Source organism: Xyrauchen texanus, chromosome 36, assembly GCF_025860055.1.
Source record: "Xyrauchen texanus isolate HMW12.3.18 chromosome 36, RBS_HiC_50CHRs, whole genome shotgun sequence".
NCBI classification, from domain to species: Eukaryota; Metazoa; Chordata; class Actinopteri; order Cypriniformes; family Catostomidae; genus Xyrauchen; species Xyrauchen texanus.
In genome coordinates, this window is record NC_068311.1 from 24,180,706 (window position 1) to 24,202,341 (window position 21,636).

A 21,636-nucleotide genomic window follows, 5' to 3' on the forward strand; every position below is an offset into this window, starting at 1 on the left:
TACACTACCATGGCAGCTAATCATAGGTGCCATGGCATAGTGTGCCTGTCTAGTAAACAGGAGATCCTGGGCTTGGTGCCTTTACTGTGTAATGCGATTCTCAACAGTGCCTACATAATGAAATGTGTGCTTTTGCAAGAACTGGATATGTCTTACACTGATGAAATGTAGCAGTCCCATTCAGCTCACAAACTTTTTCTCAGCTACAGTGAAAGGATACATTCGGATATTCTCTGTCAGGGCTCTGTGGCTTAGCTGGTTAAAGCACCTGTCTTGTAAACAGGAGATCCAGGAGTGAAAGGATACATTCGGACATTCTCTGTCAGGGCTCTGTGGCTTAGCTGGTTAAAGCACCTGTCTTGTAAACAGGAGATCCTGGGTTCAATTCCCAGCAGTGCCTACCTGAGAGGGAGTTTTCTTACTGTCTTCCCTTGAGGACAATTGGTTCTGACAACATAGGTCTCTTTACAACCTCTGTTAAATTCCACCAAGACTCAAAAGGTAACCAATACTGTGCTTCATTGTATGTAAGCTCAAAGAGTTGGTGACATAAACAGAGCACAGTTTTGGCTCCGTGGTGCTATTGATAATTCTTGGGTCTTTTTGTTTGCAAAATGACAACATTCAAAAGTTGTGGTTTCAAGTCCCAATATAGATTGAGAATTTGTAATTTTGCTAAGCGCACTTGGCCAACAAACACCAAGGCTTTCTGACCACCCAAACTCAGTTCCCAAAAAACTCTTTTATGCCATCAATGGCATGTTCCTCAATACTCTTTCCACTCTTTTCTATGTTTTTTTCTTCTGAGATACACTACCATGGCAGCTAATCATAGGTGCCATGGCATAGTGTGCCTGTCTAGTAAACAGGAGATCCTGGGCTTGGTGCCTTTACAGTGTAATGCGATTCTCAACAGTGCCTACATAATGAAAAGTGTGCTTTTGCAAGAACTGGCAATGTGCTGCACTGATGAAATGTAGCAGTCCCATTCAGCTCACAAACTTTTTCTCAGCTACAGTGAAAGGATACATTCGGATATTCTCTGTCAGGGCTCTGTGGCTTAGCTGGTTAAAGCACCTGTCTTGTAAACAGGAGATCCAGGAGTGAAAGGATACATTCGGACAGTTTTCCCTGTTGGGGCTCTGTGGCTTAGCTGGTTAAAGCACCTGTCTTGTAAACAGGAGATCCTGGGTTCAATTCCCAGCAGTGCCTACCTGAGAGGCATTTTCATTACTGTCTTCCCTTGAGGACAATTGGTTCTGAAAACATAGGTCTCTTTACAACCTCTGTTAAATTAAACCAAGACTCAAAAGGTAACCAATACTGTGCTTCATTGTATTTATGCTCAAAGAGTTGGTGACATAAATAGAGCACAGTTTTGGCTCTGTGGTGCTATTGATAATTTTTGGGTCTTTTTGTATGCAAAATGACAACATTCAAAAGTTGTGGTTTCAAGTCCCAATATAGATTGAGAATTTGTAATTTTGCTAAGCGCACTTGGCCAACAAACACCAAGGCTTTCTGACCACCCAAACTCAGTTCCCAAAAAACTCTTTTATGCCATCAATGGCATGTTCCTCAATACTCTTTCCACTCTTTTCTATGTTTTTTTCTTCTGAGATACACTACCATGGCAGCTAATCATAGGTGCCATGGCATAGTGTGCCTGTCTAGTAAACAGGAGATCCTGGGCTTGGTGCCTTTACAGTGTAATGCGATTCTCAACAGTGCCTACATAATGAAAAGTGTGCTTTTGCAAGAACTGGCATATGTGCTGCACTGATGAAATGTAGCAGTCCCATTCAGCTCACAAACTTTTTCTCAGCTACAGTGAAAGGATACATTCGGATATTCTCTGTCAGGGCTCTGTGGCTTAGCTGGTTAAAGCACCTGTCTTGTAAACAGGAGATCCAGGAGTGAAAGGATACATTCGGACAGTTTTCCCTGTTGGGGCTCTGTGGCTTAGCTGGTTAAAGCACCTGTCTTGTAAACAGGAGATCCTGGGTTCAATTCCCAGCAGTGCCTACCTGAGAGGGATTTTTCTTACTGTCTTCCCTTGAGGACAATTGGTTCTGACAACATAGGTCTCTTTACAACCTCTGTTAAATTCCACCAAGACTCAAAAGGTAACCAATACTGTGCTTCATTGTATGTAAGCTCAAAGAGTTGGTGACATAAACAGAGCACAGTTTTGGCACCGTGGTGCTATTGATAATTCTTGGGTCTTTTTGTTTGCAAAATGACAACATTCAAAAGTTGTGGTTTCAAGTCCCAATATAGATTGAGAATTTGTAATTTTGCTAAGTGCACTTGGCCAACAAACACCAAGGCTTTCTGACCACCCAAACTCAGTTCCCCAAAAACTCTTTTATGCCATCAATGGCATGTTCCTCAATACTATTTCCACTCTTTTCTATGTTTTTTCTTCTGAGATACACTACCATGGCAGCTAATCATAGGTGCCATGGCATAGTGTGCCTGTCTAGTAAACAGGAGATCCTGGGCTTGGTGCCTTTACAGTGTAATGCGATTCTCAACAGTGCCTACATAATGAAAAGTGTGCTTTTGCAAGAACTGGCATATGTGCTTGCACTGATGAAATGTAGCAGTCCCATTCAGCTCACAAACTTTTTCTCAGCTACAGTGAAAGGATACATTCGGATATTCTCTGTCAGGGCTCTGTGGCTTAGCTGGTTAAAGCACCTGTCTTGTAAACAGGAGATCCAGGAGTGAAAGGATACATTCGGACAGTGTTCCCTGTTGGGGCTCTGTGGCTTAGCTGGTTAAAGCACCTGTCTTGTAAACAGGAGATCCTGGGTTCAATTCCCAGCAGTGCCTACCTGAGAGGGAGTTTTCTTACTGTCTTCCCTTGAGGACAATTGGTTCTGACAACATAGGTCTCTTTACAACCTCTGTTAAATTCCACCAAGACTCAAAAGGTAACCAATACTGTGCTTCATTGTATTTATGCTCAAAGAGTTGGTGACATAAACAGAGCACAGTTTTGGCACCGTGGTGCTATTGATAATTCTTGGGTCTTTTTGTTTGCAAAATGACAACATTCAAAAGTTGTGGTTTCAAGTCCCAATATAGATTGAGAATTTGTAATTTTGCTAAGCGCACTTGGCCAACAAACACCAAGGCTTTCTGACCACCCAAACTCAGTTCCCCAAAAACTCTTTTATGCCATCAATGGCATGTTCCTCAATACTATTTCCACTCTTTTCTATGTTTTTTTCTTCTGAGATACACTACCATGGCAGCTAATCATAGGTGCCATGGCATAGTGTGCCTGTCTAGTAAACAGGAGATCCTGGGCTTGGTGCCTTTACTGTGTAATGCGATTCTCAACAGTGCCTACATAATGAAAAGTGTGCTTTTGCAAGAACTGGCAATGTGCTGCACTGATGAAATGTAGCAGTCCCATTCAGCTCACAAACTTTTTCTCAGCTACAGTGAAAGGATACATTCGGATATTCTCTGTCAGGGCTCTGTGGCTTAGCTGGTTAAAGCACCTGTCTTGTAAACAGGAGATCCAGGAGTGAAAGGATACATTCGGACAGTGCTTCCTGTTGGGGCTCTTTGGCTTAGCTGGCTAAAGCACCTGTCTTGTAAACAAGAGATCCTGGGTTCAATTCCCAGCAGTGCCTACCTGAGAGGGAGTTTTCTTACTGTCTTCCCTTGAGGACAATTGGTTCTGACAGCATAGGTCTCTTTACAACCTCTGTTAAATTCCACCAAGACTCAAAAGGTAACCAATACTGTGCTTCATTGTATGTAAGCTCAAAGAGTTGGTGACATAAACAGAGCACAGTTTTGGCACCGTGGTGCTATTGATAATTCTTGGGTCTTTTTGTTTGCAAAATGACAACATTCAAAAGTTGTGGTTTCAAGTCCCAATATAGATTGAGAATTTGTAATTTTGCTAAGCGCACTTGGCCAACAAACACCAAGGCTTTCTGACCACCCAAACTCAGTTCCCCAAAAAACTCTTTTATGCCATCAATGGCATGTTCCTCAATACTATTTCCACTCTTTTCTATGTTTTTTTCTTCTGAGATACACTACCATGGCAGCTAATGATAGGTGCCATGGCATAGTGTGCCTGTCTAGTAAACAGGAGATCCTGGGCTTGGTGCCTTTACAGTGTAATGCGATTCTCAACAGTGCCTACATAATGAAAAGTGTGCTTTTGCAAGAACTGGCAATGTGCTGCACTGATGAAATGTAGCAGTCCCATTCAGCTCACAAACTTTTTCTCAGCTACAGTGAAAGGATACATTCGGATATTCTCTGTCAGGGCTCTGTGGCTTAGCTGGTTAAAGCACCTGTCTTGTAAACAGGAGATCCAGGAGTGAAAGGATACATTCGGTCAACCTTCCCTGTCAGGGCTCTGTGGCTTAGCTAGTTAAAGCACCTGTCTTGTAAACAGGAGATCCTGGGTTCAATTCCCAGCAGTGCCTACCTGAGAGGGTTTTTTCTTACTGTCTTCCCTTGAGGACAATTGGTTCTGACAACATAGGTCTCTTTACAACCTCTGTTAAATTCCACCAAGACTCAAAAGGTAACCAATACTGTGCTTCATTGTATGTAAGCTCAAAGAGTTGGTGACATAAACAGAGCACAGTTTTGGCTCTGTGGTGCTATTGATAATTCTTGGGTCTTTTTGTTTGCAAAATGACAACATTCAAAAGTTGTGGTTTCAAGTCCCAATATAGATTGAGAATTTGTAATTTTGCTAAGCGCACTTGGCCAACAAACACCAAGGCTTTCTGACCACCCAAACTCAGTTCCCCAAAAAACTCTTTTATGCCATCAATGGCATGTTCCTCAATACTATTTCCACTCTTTTCTATGTTTTTTTCTTCTGAGATACACTACCATGGCAGCTAATCATAGGTGCCATGGCATAGTGTGCCTGTCTAGTAAACAGGAGATCCTGGGCTTGGTGCCTTTACTGTGTAATGCGATTCTCAACAGTGCCTACATAATGAAAAGTGTGCTTTTGCAAGAACTGGCAATGTGCTGCACTGATGAAATGTAGCAGTCCCATTCAGCTCACAAACTTTTTCTCAGCTACAGTGAAAGGATACATTCGGATATTCTCTGTCAGGGCTCTGTGGCTTAGCTGGTTAAAGCACCTGTCTTGTAAACAGGAGATCCAGGAGTGAAAGGATACATTCGGACAGTGCTCCCTGTTGGGGCTCTGTGGCTTAGCTGGCTAAAGCACCTGTCTTGTAAACAGGAGATCCTGGGTTCAATTCCCAGCAGTGCCTACCTGAGAGGGAGTTTTCTTACTGTCTTCCCTTGAGGACAATTGGTTCTGACAGCATAGGTCTCTTTACAACCTCTGTTAAATTCCACCAAGACTCAAAAGGTAACCAATACTGTGCTTCATTGTATGTAAGCTCAAAGAGTTGGTGACATAAACAGAGCACAGTTTTGGCACCGTGGTGCTATTGATAATTCTTGGGTCTTTTTGTTTGCAAAATGACAACATTCAAAAGTTGTGGTTTCAAGTCCCAATATAGATTGAGAATTTGTAATTTTGCTAAGCGCACTTGGCCAACAAACACCAAGGCTTTCTGACCACCCAAACTCAGTTCCCCAAAAAACACTTTTATGCCATCAATGGCATGTTCCTCAATACTATTTCCACTCTTTTCTATGTTTTTTTCTTCTGAGATACACTACCATGGCAGCTAATCATAGGTGCCATGGCATAGTGTGCCTGTCTAGTAAACAGGAGATCCTGGGCTTGGTGCCTTTACAGTGTAATGCGATTCTCAACAGTGCCTACATAATGAAAAGTGTGCTTTTGCAAGAACTGGCAATGTGCTGCACTGATGAAATGTAGCAGTCCCATTCAGCTCACAAACTTTTTCTCAGCTACAGTGAAAGGATACATTCGGATATTCTCTGTCAGGGCTCTGTGGCTTAGCTGGTTAAAGCACCTGTCTTGTAAACAGGAGATCCAGGAGTGAAAGGATACATTCGGACAGTGTTCCCTGTTGGGGCTCTGTGGCTTAGCTGGTTAAAGCACCTGTCTTGTAAACAGGAGATCCTGGGTTCAATTCCCAGCAGTGCCTACCTGAGAGGGAGTTTTCTTACTGTCTTCCCTTGAGGACAATTGGTTCTGACAGCATAGGTCTCTTTACAACCTCTGTTAAATTCCACCAAGACTCAAAAGGTAACCAATACTGTGCTTGATTGTATGTAAGCTCAAAGAGTTGGTGACATAAACAGAGCACAGTTTTGGCACCGTGGTGCTATTGATAATTCTTGGGTCTTTTTGTTTGCAAAATGACAACATTCAAAAGTTGTGGTTTCAAGTCCCAATATAGATTGAGAATTTGAAATTTTGCTAAGCGCACTTGGCCAACAAACACCAAGGCTTTCTGACCACCCAAACTCAGTTCCCCAAAAAACACTTTTATGCCATCAATGGCATGTTCCTCAATACTATATCCACTCTTTTCTATGTTTTTTTCTTCTGAGATACACTACCATGGCAGCTAATCATAGGTGCCATGGCATAGTGTGCCTGTCTAGTAAACAGGAGATCCTGGGCTTGGTGCCTTTACAGTGTAATGCGATTCTCAACAGTGCCTACATAATGAAAAGTGTGCTTTTGCAAGAACTGGCAATGTGCTGCACTGATGAAATGTAGCAGTCCCATTCAGCTCACAAACTTTTTCTCAGCTACAGTGAAAGGATACATTCAGATATTCTCTGTCAGGGCTCTGTGGCTTAGCTGGTTAAAGCACCTGTCTTGTAAACAGGAGATCCAGGAGTGAAAGGATACATTCGGTCAATCTTCCCTGTCAGGGCTCTGTGGCTTAGCTAGTTAAAGCACCTGTCTTGTAAACAGGAGATCCTGGATTCAATTCCCAGCAGTGCCTACATGAGAGGGATTTTTCTTGCTGTCTTTCCTTGAGGACAATTGGTTCTGACAACATAGGTCTCTTTACAACCTCTGTTAAATTCCACCAAGACTCAAAAGGTAACCAATACTGTGCTTCATTGTATTTATGCTCAAAGAGTTGGTGACATAAATAGAGCACAGTTTTGGCTCTGTGGTGCTATTGATAATTCTTGGGTCTTTTTGTTTGCAAAATGACAACATTCAAAAGTTGTGGTTTCAAGTCCCAATATAGATTGAGAATTTGTAATTTTGCTAAGCGCACTTGGCCAACAAACACCAAGGCTTTCTGACCACCCAAACTCAGTTCCCCAAAAAACTCTTTTATGCCATCAATGGCATGTTCCTCAATACTATTTCCACTCTTTTCTATGTTTTTTCTTCTGAGATACACTACCATGGCAGCTAATCATAGGTGCCATGGCATAGTGTGCCTGTCTAGTAAACAGGAGATCCTGGGCTTGGTGCCTTTACAGTGTAATGCGATTCTCAACAGTGCCTACATAATGAAAAGTGTGCTTTTGCAAGAACTGGCATATGTGCTGCACTGATGAAATGTAGCAGTCCCATTCAGCTCACAAACTTTTTCTCAGCTACAGTGAAAGGATACATTCGGATATTCTCTGTCAGGGCTCTGTGGCTTAGCTGGTTAAAGCACCTGTCTTGTAAACAGGAGATCCAGGAGTGAAAGGATACATTCGGACAGTGTTCCCTGTTGGGGCTCTGTGGCTTAGCTGGTTAAAGCACCTGTCTTGTAAACAGGAGATCCTGGGTTCAATTCCCAGCAGTGCCTACCTGAGAGGGAGTTTTCTTACTGTCTTCCCTTGAGGACAATTGGTTCTGACAGCATAGGTCTCTTTACAACCTCTGTTAAATTCCACCAAGACTCAAAAGGTAACCAATACTGTGCTTCATTGTATGTAAGCTCAAAGAGTTGGTGACATAAACAGAGCACAGTTTTGGCACCGTGGTGCTATTGATAATTCTTGGGTCTTTTTGTTTGCAAAATGACAACATTCAAAAGTTGTGGTTTCAAGTCCCAATATAGATTGAGAATTTGTAATTTTGCTAAGCGCACTTGGCCAACAAACACCAAGGCTTTCTGACCACCCAAACTCAGTTCCCCAAAACACACTTTTATGCCATCAATGGCATGTTCCTCAATACTCTTTCCACTCTTTTCTATGTTTTTTTCTTCTGAGATACACTACCATGGCAGCTAATCATAGGTGCCATGGCATAGTGTGCCTGTCTAGTAAACAGGAGATCCTGGGCTTGGTGCCTTTACAGTGTAATGCGATTCTCAACAGTGCCTACATAATGAAAAGTGTGCTTTTGCAAGAACGGGCAATGTGCTGCACTGATGAAATGTAGCAGTCCCATTCAGCTCACAAACTTTTTCTCAGCTACAGTGAAAGGATACATTCGGATATTCTCTGTCAGGGCTCTGTGGCTTAGCTGGTTAAAGCACCTGTCTTGTAAACAGGAGATCCAGGAGTGAAAGGATACATTCGGACAGTGTTCCCAGTTGGGGCTCTGTGGCTTAGCTGGTTAAAGCACCTGTGTTGTAAACAGGAGATCCTCGGTTCAATTCCCAGCAGTTCCTACCTGAGAGGGAGTTTTCTTACTGTCTTCCCTTGAGGACAATTGGTTCTGACAACATAGGTCTCTTTACAACCTCTGTTAAATTCCACCAAGACTCAAAAGGTAACCAATACTGTGCTTCATTGTATGTATGCTCAAAGAGTTGGTGACATAAACAGAGCACAGTTTTGGCTCTGTGGTGCTATTGATAATTCTTGGGTCTTTTTGTTTGCAAAATGACAACATTCAAAAGTTGTGGTTTCAAGTCCCAATATAGATTGAGAATTTGTAATTTTGCTAAGCGCACTTGGCCAACAAACACCAAGGCTTTCTGACCACCCAAACTCAGTTCCCCAAAAACTCTTTTATGCCATCAATGGCATGTTCCTCAATACTCTTTCCACTCTTTTCTATGTTTTTTTCTTCTGAGATACACTACCATGGCAGCTAATCATAGGTGCCATGGCATAGTGTGCCTGTCTAGTAAACAGGAGATCCTGGGCTTGGTGCCTTTACTGTGTAATGCGATTCTCAACAGTGCCTACATAATGAAAAGTGTGCTTTTGCAAGAACTGGCAATGTGCTGCACTGATGAAATGTAGCAGTCCCATTCAGCTCACAAACTTTTTCTCAGCTACAGTGAAAGGATACATTCGGATATTCTCTGTCAGGGCTCTGTGGCTTAGCTGGTTAAAGCACCTGTCTTGTAAACAGGAGATCCAGGAGTGAAAGGATACATTCGGACAGTGTTCCCTGTCGGGGCTCTGTGGCTTAGCTGGTTTAAGCACCTGTCTTGTAAACAGGAGATCCTGGGTTCAATTCCCAGCAGTGCCTACCTGAGAGGGATTTTTCTTACTGCCTTCCCTTGAGGACAATTGGTTCTGACAGCATAGGTCTCTTTACAACCTCTGTTAAATTCCACCAAGACTCAAAAGGTAACCAATACTGTGCTTCATTGTATGTAAGCTCAAAGAGTTGGTGACATAAACAGAGCACAGTTTTGGCACCGTGGTGCTATTGATAATTCTTGGGTCTTTTTGTTTGCAAAATGACAACATTCAAAAGTTGTGGTTTCAAGTCCCAATATAGATTGAGAATTTGTAATTTTGCTAAGCGCACTTGGCCAACAAACACCAAGGCTTTCTGACCACCCAAACTCAGTTCCCCAAAAAACACTTTTATGCCATCAATGGCATGTTCCTCAATACTCTTTCCACTCTTTTCTATGTTTTTTCTTCTGAGATACACTACCATGGCAGCTAATCATAGGTGCCATGGCATAGTGTGCCTGTCTAGTAAACAGGAGATCCTGGGCTTGGTGCCTTTACAGTGTAATGCGATTCTCAACAGTGCCTACATAATGAAAAGTGTGCTTTTGCAAGAACTGGCAATGTGCTGCACTGATGAAATGTAGCAGTCCCATTCAGCTCACAAACTTTTTCTCAGCTACAGTGAAAGGATACATTCGGATATTCTCTGTCAGGGCTCTGTGGCTTAGCTGGTTAAAGCACCTGTCTTGTAAACAGGAGATCCAGGAGTGAAAGGATACATTCGGACAGTGTTCCCAGTTGGGGCTCTGTGGCTTAGCTGGTTAAAGCACCTGTGTTGTAAACAGGAGATCCTCGGTTCAATTCCCAGCAGTTCCTACCTGAGAGGGAGTTTTCTTACTGTCTTCCCTTGAGGACAATTGGTTCTGACAACATAGGTCTCTTTACAACCTCTGTTAAATTCCACCAAGACTCAAAAGGTAACCAATACTGTGCTTCATTGTATTTATGCTCAAAGAGTTGGTGACATAAATAGAGCACAGTTTTGGCTCTGTGGTGCTATTGATAATTCTTGGGTCTTTTTGTTTGCAAAATGACAACATTCAAAAGTTGTGGTTTCAAGTCCCAATATAGATTGAGAATTTGTAATTTTGCTAAGCGCACTTGGCCAACAAACACCAAGGCTTTCTGACCACCCAAACTCAGTTCCCAAAAAAACTCTTTTATGCCATCAATGGCATGTTCCTCAATGCTATTTCCACTCTTATCATCAGTGCCTACATAATGAAAAGTGTTCTTTTGCAAGAACTAGTAATGTGCTGCACTGATGAAATGTAGCAGTCCCATTCAGCTCACAATCGTTTTCTCAGCTGCAATCAAAGGATATTTTAGGACAGTCTTCCCTGTCAGGGCTCTGTGGCTTAGCTGGTTAAAGCACCTTTCAAGTAAAAAGGATACCCTGGGTTGAATTCCCAACAGTGCTTGTCTGGCATTTATTGTGTTTTCCTGTTCCTTCTGATGACAGGTGGTCCAGACAGCTTTTGGGCTTATGTACAGTTATAAAGAGACATCAGGAGATTGCTTTCCTTGCCACAGATTGTGTAAGCTCTGCCTTGGAGGTGTGAAAAGTGCACAGGCCATGCACTGTGGTGTAATGGATGTCACACTGGACTTCCAAATTGCAAAATTAGGTCATTCAAATGTTATTGGTTTGAGTCCCACCAGAGTTGGTGTTTTGTCATTTGCTAAGCACACTTTGTCAACCATCACCAAGGCTGTCTGACCACTGAAACTCAGTTCTCAAAAAAGCTCTTTTATGCTCTCAATGGTCTGATTCACGATCCAATGAACTTTCTTCTGGATGTATTGTCCTCTGAGTTGCACTTTCATGCTGGTCAAGCAGAGGTTGGTGCCATGGCTTAGTTTGTTAAAGCACCTGTCTAGTAAACAGGATAACCTGGTTTTGAATCTCAGTGGTGCCTCTGGAGTATTATGTTTACCTCAACATTGTGTATTATGAAAAACCTGGGTTCAAATTCCAGCAGTTCCTGTCTGGACTGTGCTCCCTGGCATCTCCTGAGAACAACTGGACAGTACATAATCCTTTTGAACCTGGATAGAATTCAAAAGAGACTCAAGGATCACTCTTTCCTTTGCCACAAAGTGTGTAAGCTCACAGTGTTGGAGACATGAAGAGGAGCAGTGAGTGGGCTTTGTGGTGCAATGAATTGTGCACTGGTCTTCTAGATTGTAAAATGAGGCTGTTGTGGGTTTGAATCACAGTTTCACACTTGGCCAACCAATACCAAGGCTTTCTGACCATCAACACTCAGTTCCACCAAAATACAATTTTATGCTCTCAATGGTTCCTGTCTGGGAGCAGTGGCTTGGCTAGTTAAAGCATCTGACTTGTAAAACAAGAGCGCCTGAGTCTTTTGAATATATGTTCTGTTTTAAGAGAATCAAGGAAGTAATTTTGCTTGCCAAAGATTGTGTAAGCTCAGTGTAGGAGGCGTGAATATGTGCACAGTGTGGACTTGTGGTGCAAAGAATATTTACATATTGATTGCAAAATGAGACCATTAAAAGTTTGTCGGTTCAATTCATGCTGTTTTGCTAAGCGCATTTGGCCAACAAGCATCAGACCTATCTGACTACTGACACGAAGTTCTAAAACATTTATTTACTACTCTCAATAAAATCTCTGACCACTTTTCTGGGTTTTTTGTCCTCTGAGACTGGCTTCCATGCAGGCACAGCATAGTTTGGCACTGTGGCTTAGCTGGTTAAAGGGCCTGTCTAGCAAACAGGTCCTCTGTCATGTGGAGCTTGCCGAAATAACAACAGGAGTACCACATGAGCATAAACAATTGTAAAATTGTGATTAAGTTAGAGATTCATGGAGAAACCTTAACTTGTAAAAGTGTGTGACACAGCCTGGCCAGTCGCATACTTTAATATTTCGTATTAATATTTTTAAAACCACAGTGAGCCTGGTTTCTCCCAAGGTTATTTTTCTCCATTAACCATCATCTTATGGAGTTTTGTGTTCCTTGCCACAGTCGCCTTCGGCTTGCTCACTGGGGTTCTAAATACAATTATTATTTAGTTACTTATTTTTAAACACTATTCACAATCATTTTTTATCAAACTATACAATGATGACTCTAAGACATTAGAAATATTACAGTTTCATTTTCTGTTAATGCATGATTTTCTGTAAAGCTGTTTTGAAACTGTGTGTGTTGTGAAAGGCGCTATACAAATAAAAATGACTTGATTGACATCCCAAAGACTTTCAATGTGGTTAAGGTCAGGACTCTGTGGTGGCCAATTCATGTATGAAAATTATTCCTCATGCTTCCTGAACAACTCTTTCACAATCTGAGCCAAATTAATCTTGGAATTGTCATCCTGGAATATGCCTGTGCCGTCAGGAAATATGGGATAACCTGGTCATTCAGTACATTCGGGTAGTCAGCTGACTTCATTTTACTGCCACATAATGTTGCTGAGCCTTGACCCTGTTGAATCAACCCCATATCATAACACTGCCACCAGAGGCTTCACAGTGGGCACTATGCATGACTGGTGCATCATTTTATGCACTTCCCTTCTTACCCTGACGTGCCCATAGCTTTGGAATAGGGTAAATCTGGACTCACCAGACCACATGCCCTTTTTCCATTGCTCCTCAGTCCAATCATTATGCTCCCTAGCAAATTGAAGTCATTTTTTATAATTAGCCTCACTGACAAGTGGCTTTCTTGTGGCCACACATTTGTTTATTCCAATCCTGTAAGATTTCATCACATTGTGCATGTGGAAATGCTCTTACTTGCCAAAGCACAGGTTTCATAATGTATGTATTATTGAGGATTACATCACATGGCAAAGGCACATAATCTCTTGTTTAATAGACAGGCACTTCAACCAACTAACCACAACACCTATACTTAGCCATCATGTTAGTGCTACTCAGAAAAGCAAAACATCCAGAAGAGAGGCCTTAGGATCGTGGAACAGGCCACTGAGAGCATAAAATACTTTTTTTGGGAACTGAGTTTCAGTGGTCAGAAAGCCCTCATGCTTGTTGTCCAAGTGTGCTTAGCAAAATTACAAAACATCAGACTCTGGTGGTACTCAAACCCACAGCTTTTTAGTGGCTTCATTTTGCAATCTAGAAGTCCAAAGCACTATCCAATGCACCACAGAGCCAAACCTGGACTCTTTCTATCTCTCCAACACTGTGAGCTTACACACACTGTGGCAAAGGATAGAGCTTTGCTTGAGTCTCTGAAGAATTCAACCCAGGTTCAAAAGGCTGATGTGCTGTCAGGACCAGTTGTCTTCAAGTGGAGGACAGTCACTGCCAGACAAAAGTGGCTGAGAATTGAACCAAGGATCTTCTGTTTATAATGCAGGCACTTTAACCATCTAAGCCACAGGACCCTGACTGTGGCTTAGATGACCCTGAAAATGCTTGTGCGTTGAATGGGACTGCTACTCTTCATCAGATGAGCATGCTGCCCGTTCTTGAAAAAACATGTTTCATAGTGTATGCATTGTTGAGGTGCTAATCACACAGCAAAGGCACCTCTGGGATGCAAAGCCAAGGTCTCCTGTTTCTGAGACAGGCACTTTGACCAGCTAAGCCACGGCACACTGACATGTACCCTTTGACTGCAGCTGAGGAAAGGTTTGTGAATTGACCCTTCATTAAGCTCCACACCCTTGTTTACCATTGCTTTATCTAACAAGCTTTGTAGAACTTCCCATAGAAATGAATCAGACATTGCCTTGAAAGGAGCAGTTTTTTGCTAAAAAATAAATGTAATTTATCATATTTTTGCATGGTCTTGAGTGAAAAGTGGAATTTTTAATCATATTTATCAGATGTTTTTATAAAAGAAAATGTTAAATTACATAGTAATTTTATTGAAAAATGTGCAGACTGTGGATCAGAATTGAGGCAAATGATTTTCTTAATCACTTTAACAGAGAAAAGTGTTCTTTGATGGTGATTACACACCTGATAACACTAGTGTAAGTGAACGGAACTGCTTATAACACACTCACTATGAAGCTGTGAACAATTAACTAAAGCCTTTACTAGGGGTGGGCAATATTACCAAAATCTAATAATTTTATATCATATTAATGATATATATCAAGACATTTTTAAAGCTTTCTGGAAAATCAATAAAAATAGGTATAAATGTTACATAATCATATTGTACTGCCTATTTTTGTAACTCCAGTCTCCAGTCAATTAATTAAATACTTGAGAAATTGAAACTATTTCCTCTTTATTTGGAACAAGACAATGTCAAATTAAATAAATAAAATTCAACTTGTTTTCAAAAATCAACCTCACCAAAATGCATAATATAACAGCATGCATATTTCAGTTTAAAATATTGTTGACCAATATTATTATTATTATTATTTTAAACTTGACATAAACTTCCTCAAGAAATTTGAGATCATATCAAAGCAATGCGACAAATAAAATAAGTAAAAAAAAAAAATCCAACGAAATTAAACACTTCTTGGAGAAAATAAATATCACTTCTTGCAAAATAAATAAATTGTAGGTGCCATTTATTTGTTTGCATATTGTATTGTTTACTTACAGTATATGCTTTTGTGTTTCACAAAATTTGTGTGCACCCTCAGCAAGACAGGTGATGCTTTACAGCCTGATGAAGTAACCTGCTGGGATCACATGGTCTTTAGACCTTCTTCTGTTTGCGTGCTTGGCATCATGTTTTGTTTAGATTAATTTGTTTATTCATTATTGAATTTCCAGTTTTACTTTCCAAATATTTTCCAAATAAATCAAGAAATTCAACCCAAACTTTGTGGACATGGACTTTACATAACACTCCATGGAGCGAGATTTGGCCTGGTCAGCATTCAATACTCTTTGCTGTGCTCCATCCAAGCAATTCCAAATTGTTCCAAATCCAATAGTACCTTCCAGGGCAGGTCTTTAGACTTTTGTAGTGACTATCCTGAAGTAAATTGTCTGCTTTTAGTTATCTGCAGTGCAATTCCTTATGAGTTGATGGCAAAGGCATTGCCCCGCACTGACAGTGGAAGTTTCCCAGCTCTCTCTTTCTGTCGGCCAGACTGATTTTCTCAGAAGGGGGCATAAGATCCAGATCTGGGGGATCAGCTACTGAAAAAAGCTGCACCTCCAGGCAGGGGCAGACTGGCCATAGGGATAACCCCCATCTGGACTAAAGTTCACAGAGTGATTAGAAATCTGCATCATACAACTACTTTGACAAAAATAAGGATCAGTCAGTGCCAATTCTGCAGCCTGCAAAATTATAGCTGATTGAGTTGTATGCAGAGGAAACAGAGCCAAGAAAATGGCTGATTTACTACAGGAAAGATTTGATCCTGATTTTACGGAAAATCATGAAATCATTAATTCTGAATGCAATGCACACATTTTTACTAAGGGTCCGAAAAACCCACACTCTGATCCTCCCCATCTAAATCACCGGGTAGTGCCAGCGAGTCTGGGAGTTAGAATGCTTTCTAGACGTTTTTACAACCCAAAGAGCCTCTCCAGAGACACTCGTGATATCGCCATCTACACACTGAAAATCTATACACACACGTTCCTACCATTTAAAACCCAGAAATGGCTTATTTTTAAGGAAATATGTTTTATTCCCGTATGCTTGGGTATTTCTGCTGTTATATCAAACTAGTTAAGATTGTTTAGTTGTGTAGTTAAACTCTGAGGGCTTATATAAAGAGTCTAAGAGTATATATTCACTTTTAAGTGTACCAAATACAAGTTTCTTGGTATCAAATTAAACCTTACGACTCGCCCTAGCTGAATATATATATAAGGTTACATTAAAATGTATTCTGCTATTTTTTACCATCTTTTGAGTGATTCAAACCACATCCGGACCCTGTTGTAAATTAGGCAAATGACGAGCCTTGACAAGACAAAGGGAACCATCTCGCGCCAAAACTGAGGAGCCTCATTGGGTCATTCCTCCCAAAGGAGGTGTGACCTCCCTACCTTAAAGTCAGGATCTGGTGTTGAATCGCTCTCTTTTTGTCCTCTCTTGTCTCTCTTATCCATTTGCTCTCTTGCTTTCTTACTCCCGTACCCTTCTGAACCTCTTCAAGTGTTCTTCAACTTCTCTTCAAGCTCTCTCGTTTTTCTTTCTTTGTCTTTTATTTTATTTGGCATTTATCTCAGTCTTTTCCTTGTCTTCGGACAAAACTCAGCTCCCTCAGTCAACAACTAATCTTTAAGACGTTTTGAACTTCCCGTGAGCGATCCACGCTCAGGAAGCACCAAGAGAAGGCCTCCATCTCACGGACGCAACGAGGACACAATAAACACGCAGTCTTGTTCAGCGACACAAAGGTCCATTGCGCAAGTATTATTTCATCTAAATTCAAATGCGTTAAAGTGTGTAATTCCCGTGCTGGCTCTTAAGGTTTAACTGTTGTAACAAGTTTGCTATCCCTGTAATCTCTTTATTTTCCTTACTGTTTTACTTTGTTTGTTCTATGTTAAATGCTTGTTGTTAAATGTGTTCTATGTTTGTTAAGTGTAGTGATATATCCTAGTTCCTTGTATTAAACCCAATTATACGCTTGATTGTCTGTGTTTGTTGGTCATAAAGCAAAGCCTCTTTAATGTGCGATCTTAAGCTACGAGCTGATATTATCAAAGTAAGTTAACGTGCTTTGATTAGTAGGCATATACTAAGAATAAACCTTCTGGAGAATTGATCAAGAGTATTGAGCAAAGTGGTTCGGTGGACGAACTGATTGGTTGCGGTAGCCTACGGTTTAATTCCCTTAAGGTGTTCTGAAAATTAATACAGCCTGTCTGCATATGATGTATATTCCTAATTAATTATAATTAGTTGTGTTATCTATATATATCTGAAGCAGACTTTTGGGCTATATAACCCCTGTTTTTGGGGCAATTTAGAATGTATTGTTATCTAGTTCAAACCGTATGATTAATCATTGATTACAATCATTAATATTAATTGTACATTCCCCAAACCTGAACCAAGAAACCCTACACTCCATACCGTTTCAATGTAGTATATCCTCTTTTTATGTCTATAAGCCCAACATAATAAATGTGAGCATTGGTGAAAGGTAGTAAATCAGGAACAAATCTTTTTTTTCAGCCATTTTCTGCTGTCCTATCTTGGCTCTGTTTCTTCTGCAAACAATGCAATCATCTATAATTTTGCATGCTGCAGAATTGGCACTAATTATCCAAAATCATTTTAGAAGCTCAGAAATATTCCTCCCGGCATGCCCCAATATCTTATGAATGTGCCTGAGAATTCTGTAGGTGTAGACACATGGGAATGCTTCGGCAGAATAACAGGAAACTTTACCTCCTCAGGAAGAGCTGCTTTGAATAGACGTCCTCCCACTCGAAGAATTCCATCCTTTAACACTGGATCAAGTGTGTAAATGGTACTTGCCTTCTTGATGTTAGATTTTACCATGGTGATCTCTTCTGCAAATTGTTTTGGTTGAATGTAATTGATAATAGATCATTCAACCATTTTTAGGTCTGATACATTTAGGCTCTGACCACCCAGTATGGTTTTATTATGCTTCATCTTTTACTGTAGTTCTTTTTCATTGTGCAAAAGTAACTGGGTGTGAAAGACTGACTTTTGCCTTTAGATCATTTCTTTTGAGCACCAAACATTTCAAGAGCTCTTTGAGTTTCAGATACCAGGCTACTGTCTTAGAGTTAAAAAAAAGTCCTTTTTGTCAACTTTGTTGCTTCTCTTTTCAAAGGGACTCGGTTTTCCATGAAGGTATGGAATCTAGTGTGTTCATTGGCTAAATTTCAGTACATATTCACTGTCTGTCCAAAATATGGAAATTCCTAAGTTCAACTGCAATTCTGACTTAATTACCTTGTCTATTTCAGTGGCTAGAACTGCTGCATATAGTCTGGGAATGGTCATCTTCTTTAGAGGGGCTACTCGAGCTTTCCCCATCAGAAAGGTAATATGTACTGCATTTTGTTCATTCACAGATAACTCATAACCTTGCTCATTTGCTTCAGCAAAATAATGGAAGTTGTGCTTGTGAACAAGTGCCAAAGTGCTTGGGCTTCATACATCTGCTTACTTGGAAGTTTGTCATTTGATTGCGATAAGATGCGCAGGTTGACGGTATCAGACAAGGAGGCAGCTGGGATTCATCCTCCGGCACCCGGATTGAGGCAAATCACTACTGGACCACGAGAACTTAAAAAAAGCACATTGGGAATTGGGCATTGCAAATTGGTAGAAAAAGACTTTAAGATGCACCTCTGCTACCTTTACTTGGTGAAACATTGCTTCAGTTTCACCCATTATTCCAACTGGCTCCTGTCGGAATCTCATGAGCACTTCTGTAAGTCTATTTGTATCTTTTTTTATTTCTTTAATTTTTCCCCCTTTTCTCCCAATTTGGAATGTCCTTTACCCACTACTTAGTAGGTCCTTGTGGTGGCGCAGTTACTCACCTCAATCCAGGTGGCTCCGCAAGTCTCAGATGCCTCTGCTTCTGGGACAGTCAATCCACACATCTTATCACATGGCTCATTGTGCAGGACAACGCGAAGACTCCCAGCATGTGGAGGCTCATGCTACTCTTTGCGTTCCATGCACAACTTATCACAATCCCCATTGAGAGCGAGAACCAATAATCATGACCACGAGGAGGTTACACCATATGACTCTACCCTGCCTATCAAATGGGCCAATTTGATTGCTTAGGAGACCTGTCTGGAGTCACTCAATACACCCTGGATTCAAACTCATGATTCCAGGGGTGGTAGTCAGCATCAATACTTGCTTGTGAGTATATTGGTAAGATCTGGACCTTGACTCATCTCTAAACTGAGAGAGGTACCTTTAAAATATGCTCCACAGTCAAAAACTACACTAACTTCCTTTTCTTTGGATGATATACCCCATGGTGAGGTATATACCAAACTTTGCCTTCTGTTCCTTTCAGTTGTTCCTTTGGTATAATTTCAGCAAATTCTTTACTAATAACATCCGAAATAAAACTGGTGTAATCCTCAAGAAGTACAGGATCTCTTTTGAATTTCCTTTTTAACTCTCAAGATGTTGCTCTGCAATTTGTTGATTGTTAGGAAATGAAACATGTTTTCTTGAAGGGCAATTAGAGTCTGTAATGTCCAGCTACTATTTTGGCAGAATCATTAACTATTTTCATGAATTGCTTGTCCTCCAGAGACATTTCCTTGACCTCTGCATATGCTTTCTCATTAAACTCAGTGTTATACTTTGATAATACTAAGTCATGCAGGCTTACCAGTGATATTGAGTTAACTTGGAGTGAAATGTTGGCATCACATCCATTGCCTTTTCCTCTTAATGGACCATTAACAACCCAACCAAGCAATGTCCTCACCGCATATGTTCCATCTCCCTGGCTGTTGATTATTTCCCAGTAATACTTTAGAGGCATTAGTGCCAATTAACAGGCCAATATCGATAGTGGGAAGTGACACTCTTCTCAGGTAAGACCATCTTGATAAATCATTCTGGGTTGGAATGTTGACAGGCATAAAGGTTTATTTATACACATCTGGAAGGTCAATTAAGTTGTTCTCATGTAATGCACTCACCTTTAAACCTGATATCACATAACTCACCATTGTCTTCTCTTGGTTTATGGTTTGCAGTAGAATGTTTTCTTGCAGTCATGACAATTCATGAGCGCTATGGTGCAAAATGTGGCAGAACTGCCAGGATCCAGAAGTGCATATGTTTGCACTACTTTGTTTCCTTTATTTGCCTTAGCCTTCACTGGCACAATCGATAATACACCTTTTTTCACCGGCCCCAATATGACCACAAGTATTGCAAGAAACTGCCTGTTTGGCAGAATCAGTATGTTGGTCCCCAGTTATTGTTTCTTTGTCTACTTTTCCAGTATTGTTGGATGGTTTTGATTGCAGATTTTACAGGTTTGTAATTTTGTGCAGGTTTTGCTCATGTGGCCTTGAACAGGGCATCCAAAACATATTCCTTTTTCCTTTATAAATTGGATTTTATCCTTGTGCATTTTCCTTTTGAACTGAGGACAGGCATTCAACAGATGCTCGCTTGTGCAGAATAAGGTGCTTTGGTGTTTACGTTTTTGCTCTTTCGGCTTTCAGTGGATTTCATTACACTGTCCACAATTGTAAAACTTTGAAAGCTTTGACTGCAAAAATTGATTTTGTCACGTTTTGGCTAGTCAGATCTCGCATATTACCAAATACAGGGTATGTTAATATCTTAACTTACTTTTCAATGTACTTGACAAGGTCACAGAATCTGGTCTTGTTGTTCCCTTTATCTAGTATCTCAGAGACCTTTGTCTGCCATCTTTCTCTTAGCTGGCAAACTGAACATAAGAGATCTTTGATTGGAAGCAAGATCATGCTCTTCCATGAATGCTATCTCCTCCATAACATTACAGCATCCTCTACAAAGCAAATGACTGCAGAGCATTTGGGTCTGCTGATTTGATGGCTGGCCAAGACAAGGTTTTTTTCTGTGTTAGCATTAGAGAGCATGAATTAATTGCCAAAATGTTCACTGAGAAGGGTTTTGGCTCTTTGATACCCCCTTGTAGTGTCCATGTGAATGCAAGTTTCTCTTTAGGTTGCCCCCTAGTGTACTGTTCCAAAAAATACAGTCTGTATTGGGCATTGACAGCTTTGCACTCAATAGCATGTTCAAATGATCTTATTAATGCTCTGAATTCCAATGAGTCTCCATCAAATACTTTGACTGCCTTAGGTGCCAAAGAGTACAGGAGTGTATGCTTGACAATGAGTGGATGTGATATAATTTTGCTTCTGCAATATATCATACAGTGTTGCATCTTGTAAAAGTGTTGGGTTTACTGGAGGTTTTTTCTTAGGCCTGTGTGCTTGAGTTTGCACAAGAGCAGGATGAGATTGCATGTCAGATTCTGATGTTTGAAAACCTTGGACAGAACTGTATGCAGAATCATACTGTTGCAACTCTTCTGTGTAGACTGTGTGGATCTCCGTTTGAGCAGACACAAGTGAAATTGGATCTAAAGTGACTTGTCCATTCTTTATATCTTTTTGAGAAATTATATCTTCCCTTTGTTTTAGGACCATTGAATGTTTTGAATAAATGGGCTATTTGGATACACACTTTGACTCTCCATCTTGCCTTTTACTGACTCCTCTTGAGTTATCTGGGGTTTTCGCCAGAACTTTTTTCAAAATATGAATTCATTCCATCTACAGGATTTATCTGGGCACCTGCTTCTTTCAAGATACCGACAGCTTGCATT

The 21,636-nt window shown here is 40.8% G+C and overlaps 10 non-coding genes across 10 annotated transcripts; all 10 read left to right on the forward strand.

Annotated features, from left to right (window-relative positions):
• Positions 1 to 326: 326 nt before the first annotated feature.
• On the forward strand, positions 327 to 400 carry trnat-ugu (transfer RNA threonine (anticodon UGU)). The gene has a single exon. It is a non-coding gene; the product is annotated as a tRNA-Thr (tRNA).
• Positions 401 to 1,138: 738 nt separating this feature from the next.
• trnat-ugu (transfer RNA threonine (anticodon UGU)) lies at positions 1,139 to 1,212 on the forward strand. Its single transcript has one exon. It is a non-coding gene; the product is annotated as a tRNA-Thr (tRNA).
• A 739-nt stretch (positions 1,213 to 1,951) lies between these two features.
• Positions 1,952 to 2,025, forward strand: trnat-ugu (transfer RNA threonine (anticodon UGU)). Its single transcript has one exon. It is a non-coding gene; the product is annotated as a tRNA-Thr (tRNA).
• Positions 2,026 to 2,764: 739 nt separating this feature from the next.
• On the forward strand, positions 2,765 to 2,838 carry trnat-ugu (transfer RNA threonine (anticodon UGU)). The gene has a single exon. It is a non-coding gene; the product is annotated as a tRNA-Thr (tRNA).
• A 1,551-nt stretch (positions 2,839 to 4,389) lies between these two features.
• trnat-ugu (transfer RNA threonine (anticodon UGU)) lies at positions 4,390 to 4,463 on the forward strand. The gene has a single exon. It is a non-coding gene; the product is annotated as a tRNA-Thr (tRNA).
• A 739-nt stretch (positions 4,464 to 5,202) lies between these two features.
• On the forward strand, positions 5,203 to 5,276 carry trnat-ugu (transfer RNA threonine (anticodon UGU)). Its single transcript has one exon. It is a non-coding gene; the product is annotated as a tRNA-Thr (tRNA).
• Positions 5,277 to 6,015: 739 nt separating this feature from the next.
• trnat-ugu (transfer RNA threonine (anticodon UGU)) lies at positions 6,016 to 6,089 on the forward strand. Its single transcript has one exon. It is a non-coding gene; the product is annotated as a tRNA-Thr (tRNA).
• A 739-nt stretch (positions 6,090 to 6,828) lies between these two features.
• trnat-ugu (transfer RNA threonine (anticodon UGU)) lies at positions 6,829 to 6,902 on the forward strand. The gene has a single exon. It is a non-coding gene; the product is annotated as a tRNA-Thr (tRNA).
• A 739-nt stretch (positions 6,903 to 7,641) lies between these two features.
• On the forward strand, positions 7,642 to 7,715 carry trnat-ugu (transfer RNA threonine (anticodon UGU)). Its single transcript has one exon. It is a non-coding gene; the product is annotated as a tRNA-Thr (tRNA).
• Positions 7,716 to 9,266: 1,551 nt separating this feature from the next.
• On the forward strand, positions 9,267 to 9,340 carry trnat-ugu (transfer RNA threonine (anticodon UGU)). Its single transcript has one exon. It is a non-coding gene; the product is annotated as a tRNA-Thr (tRNA).
• Positions 9,341 to 21,636: the final 12,296 nt, after the last annotated feature.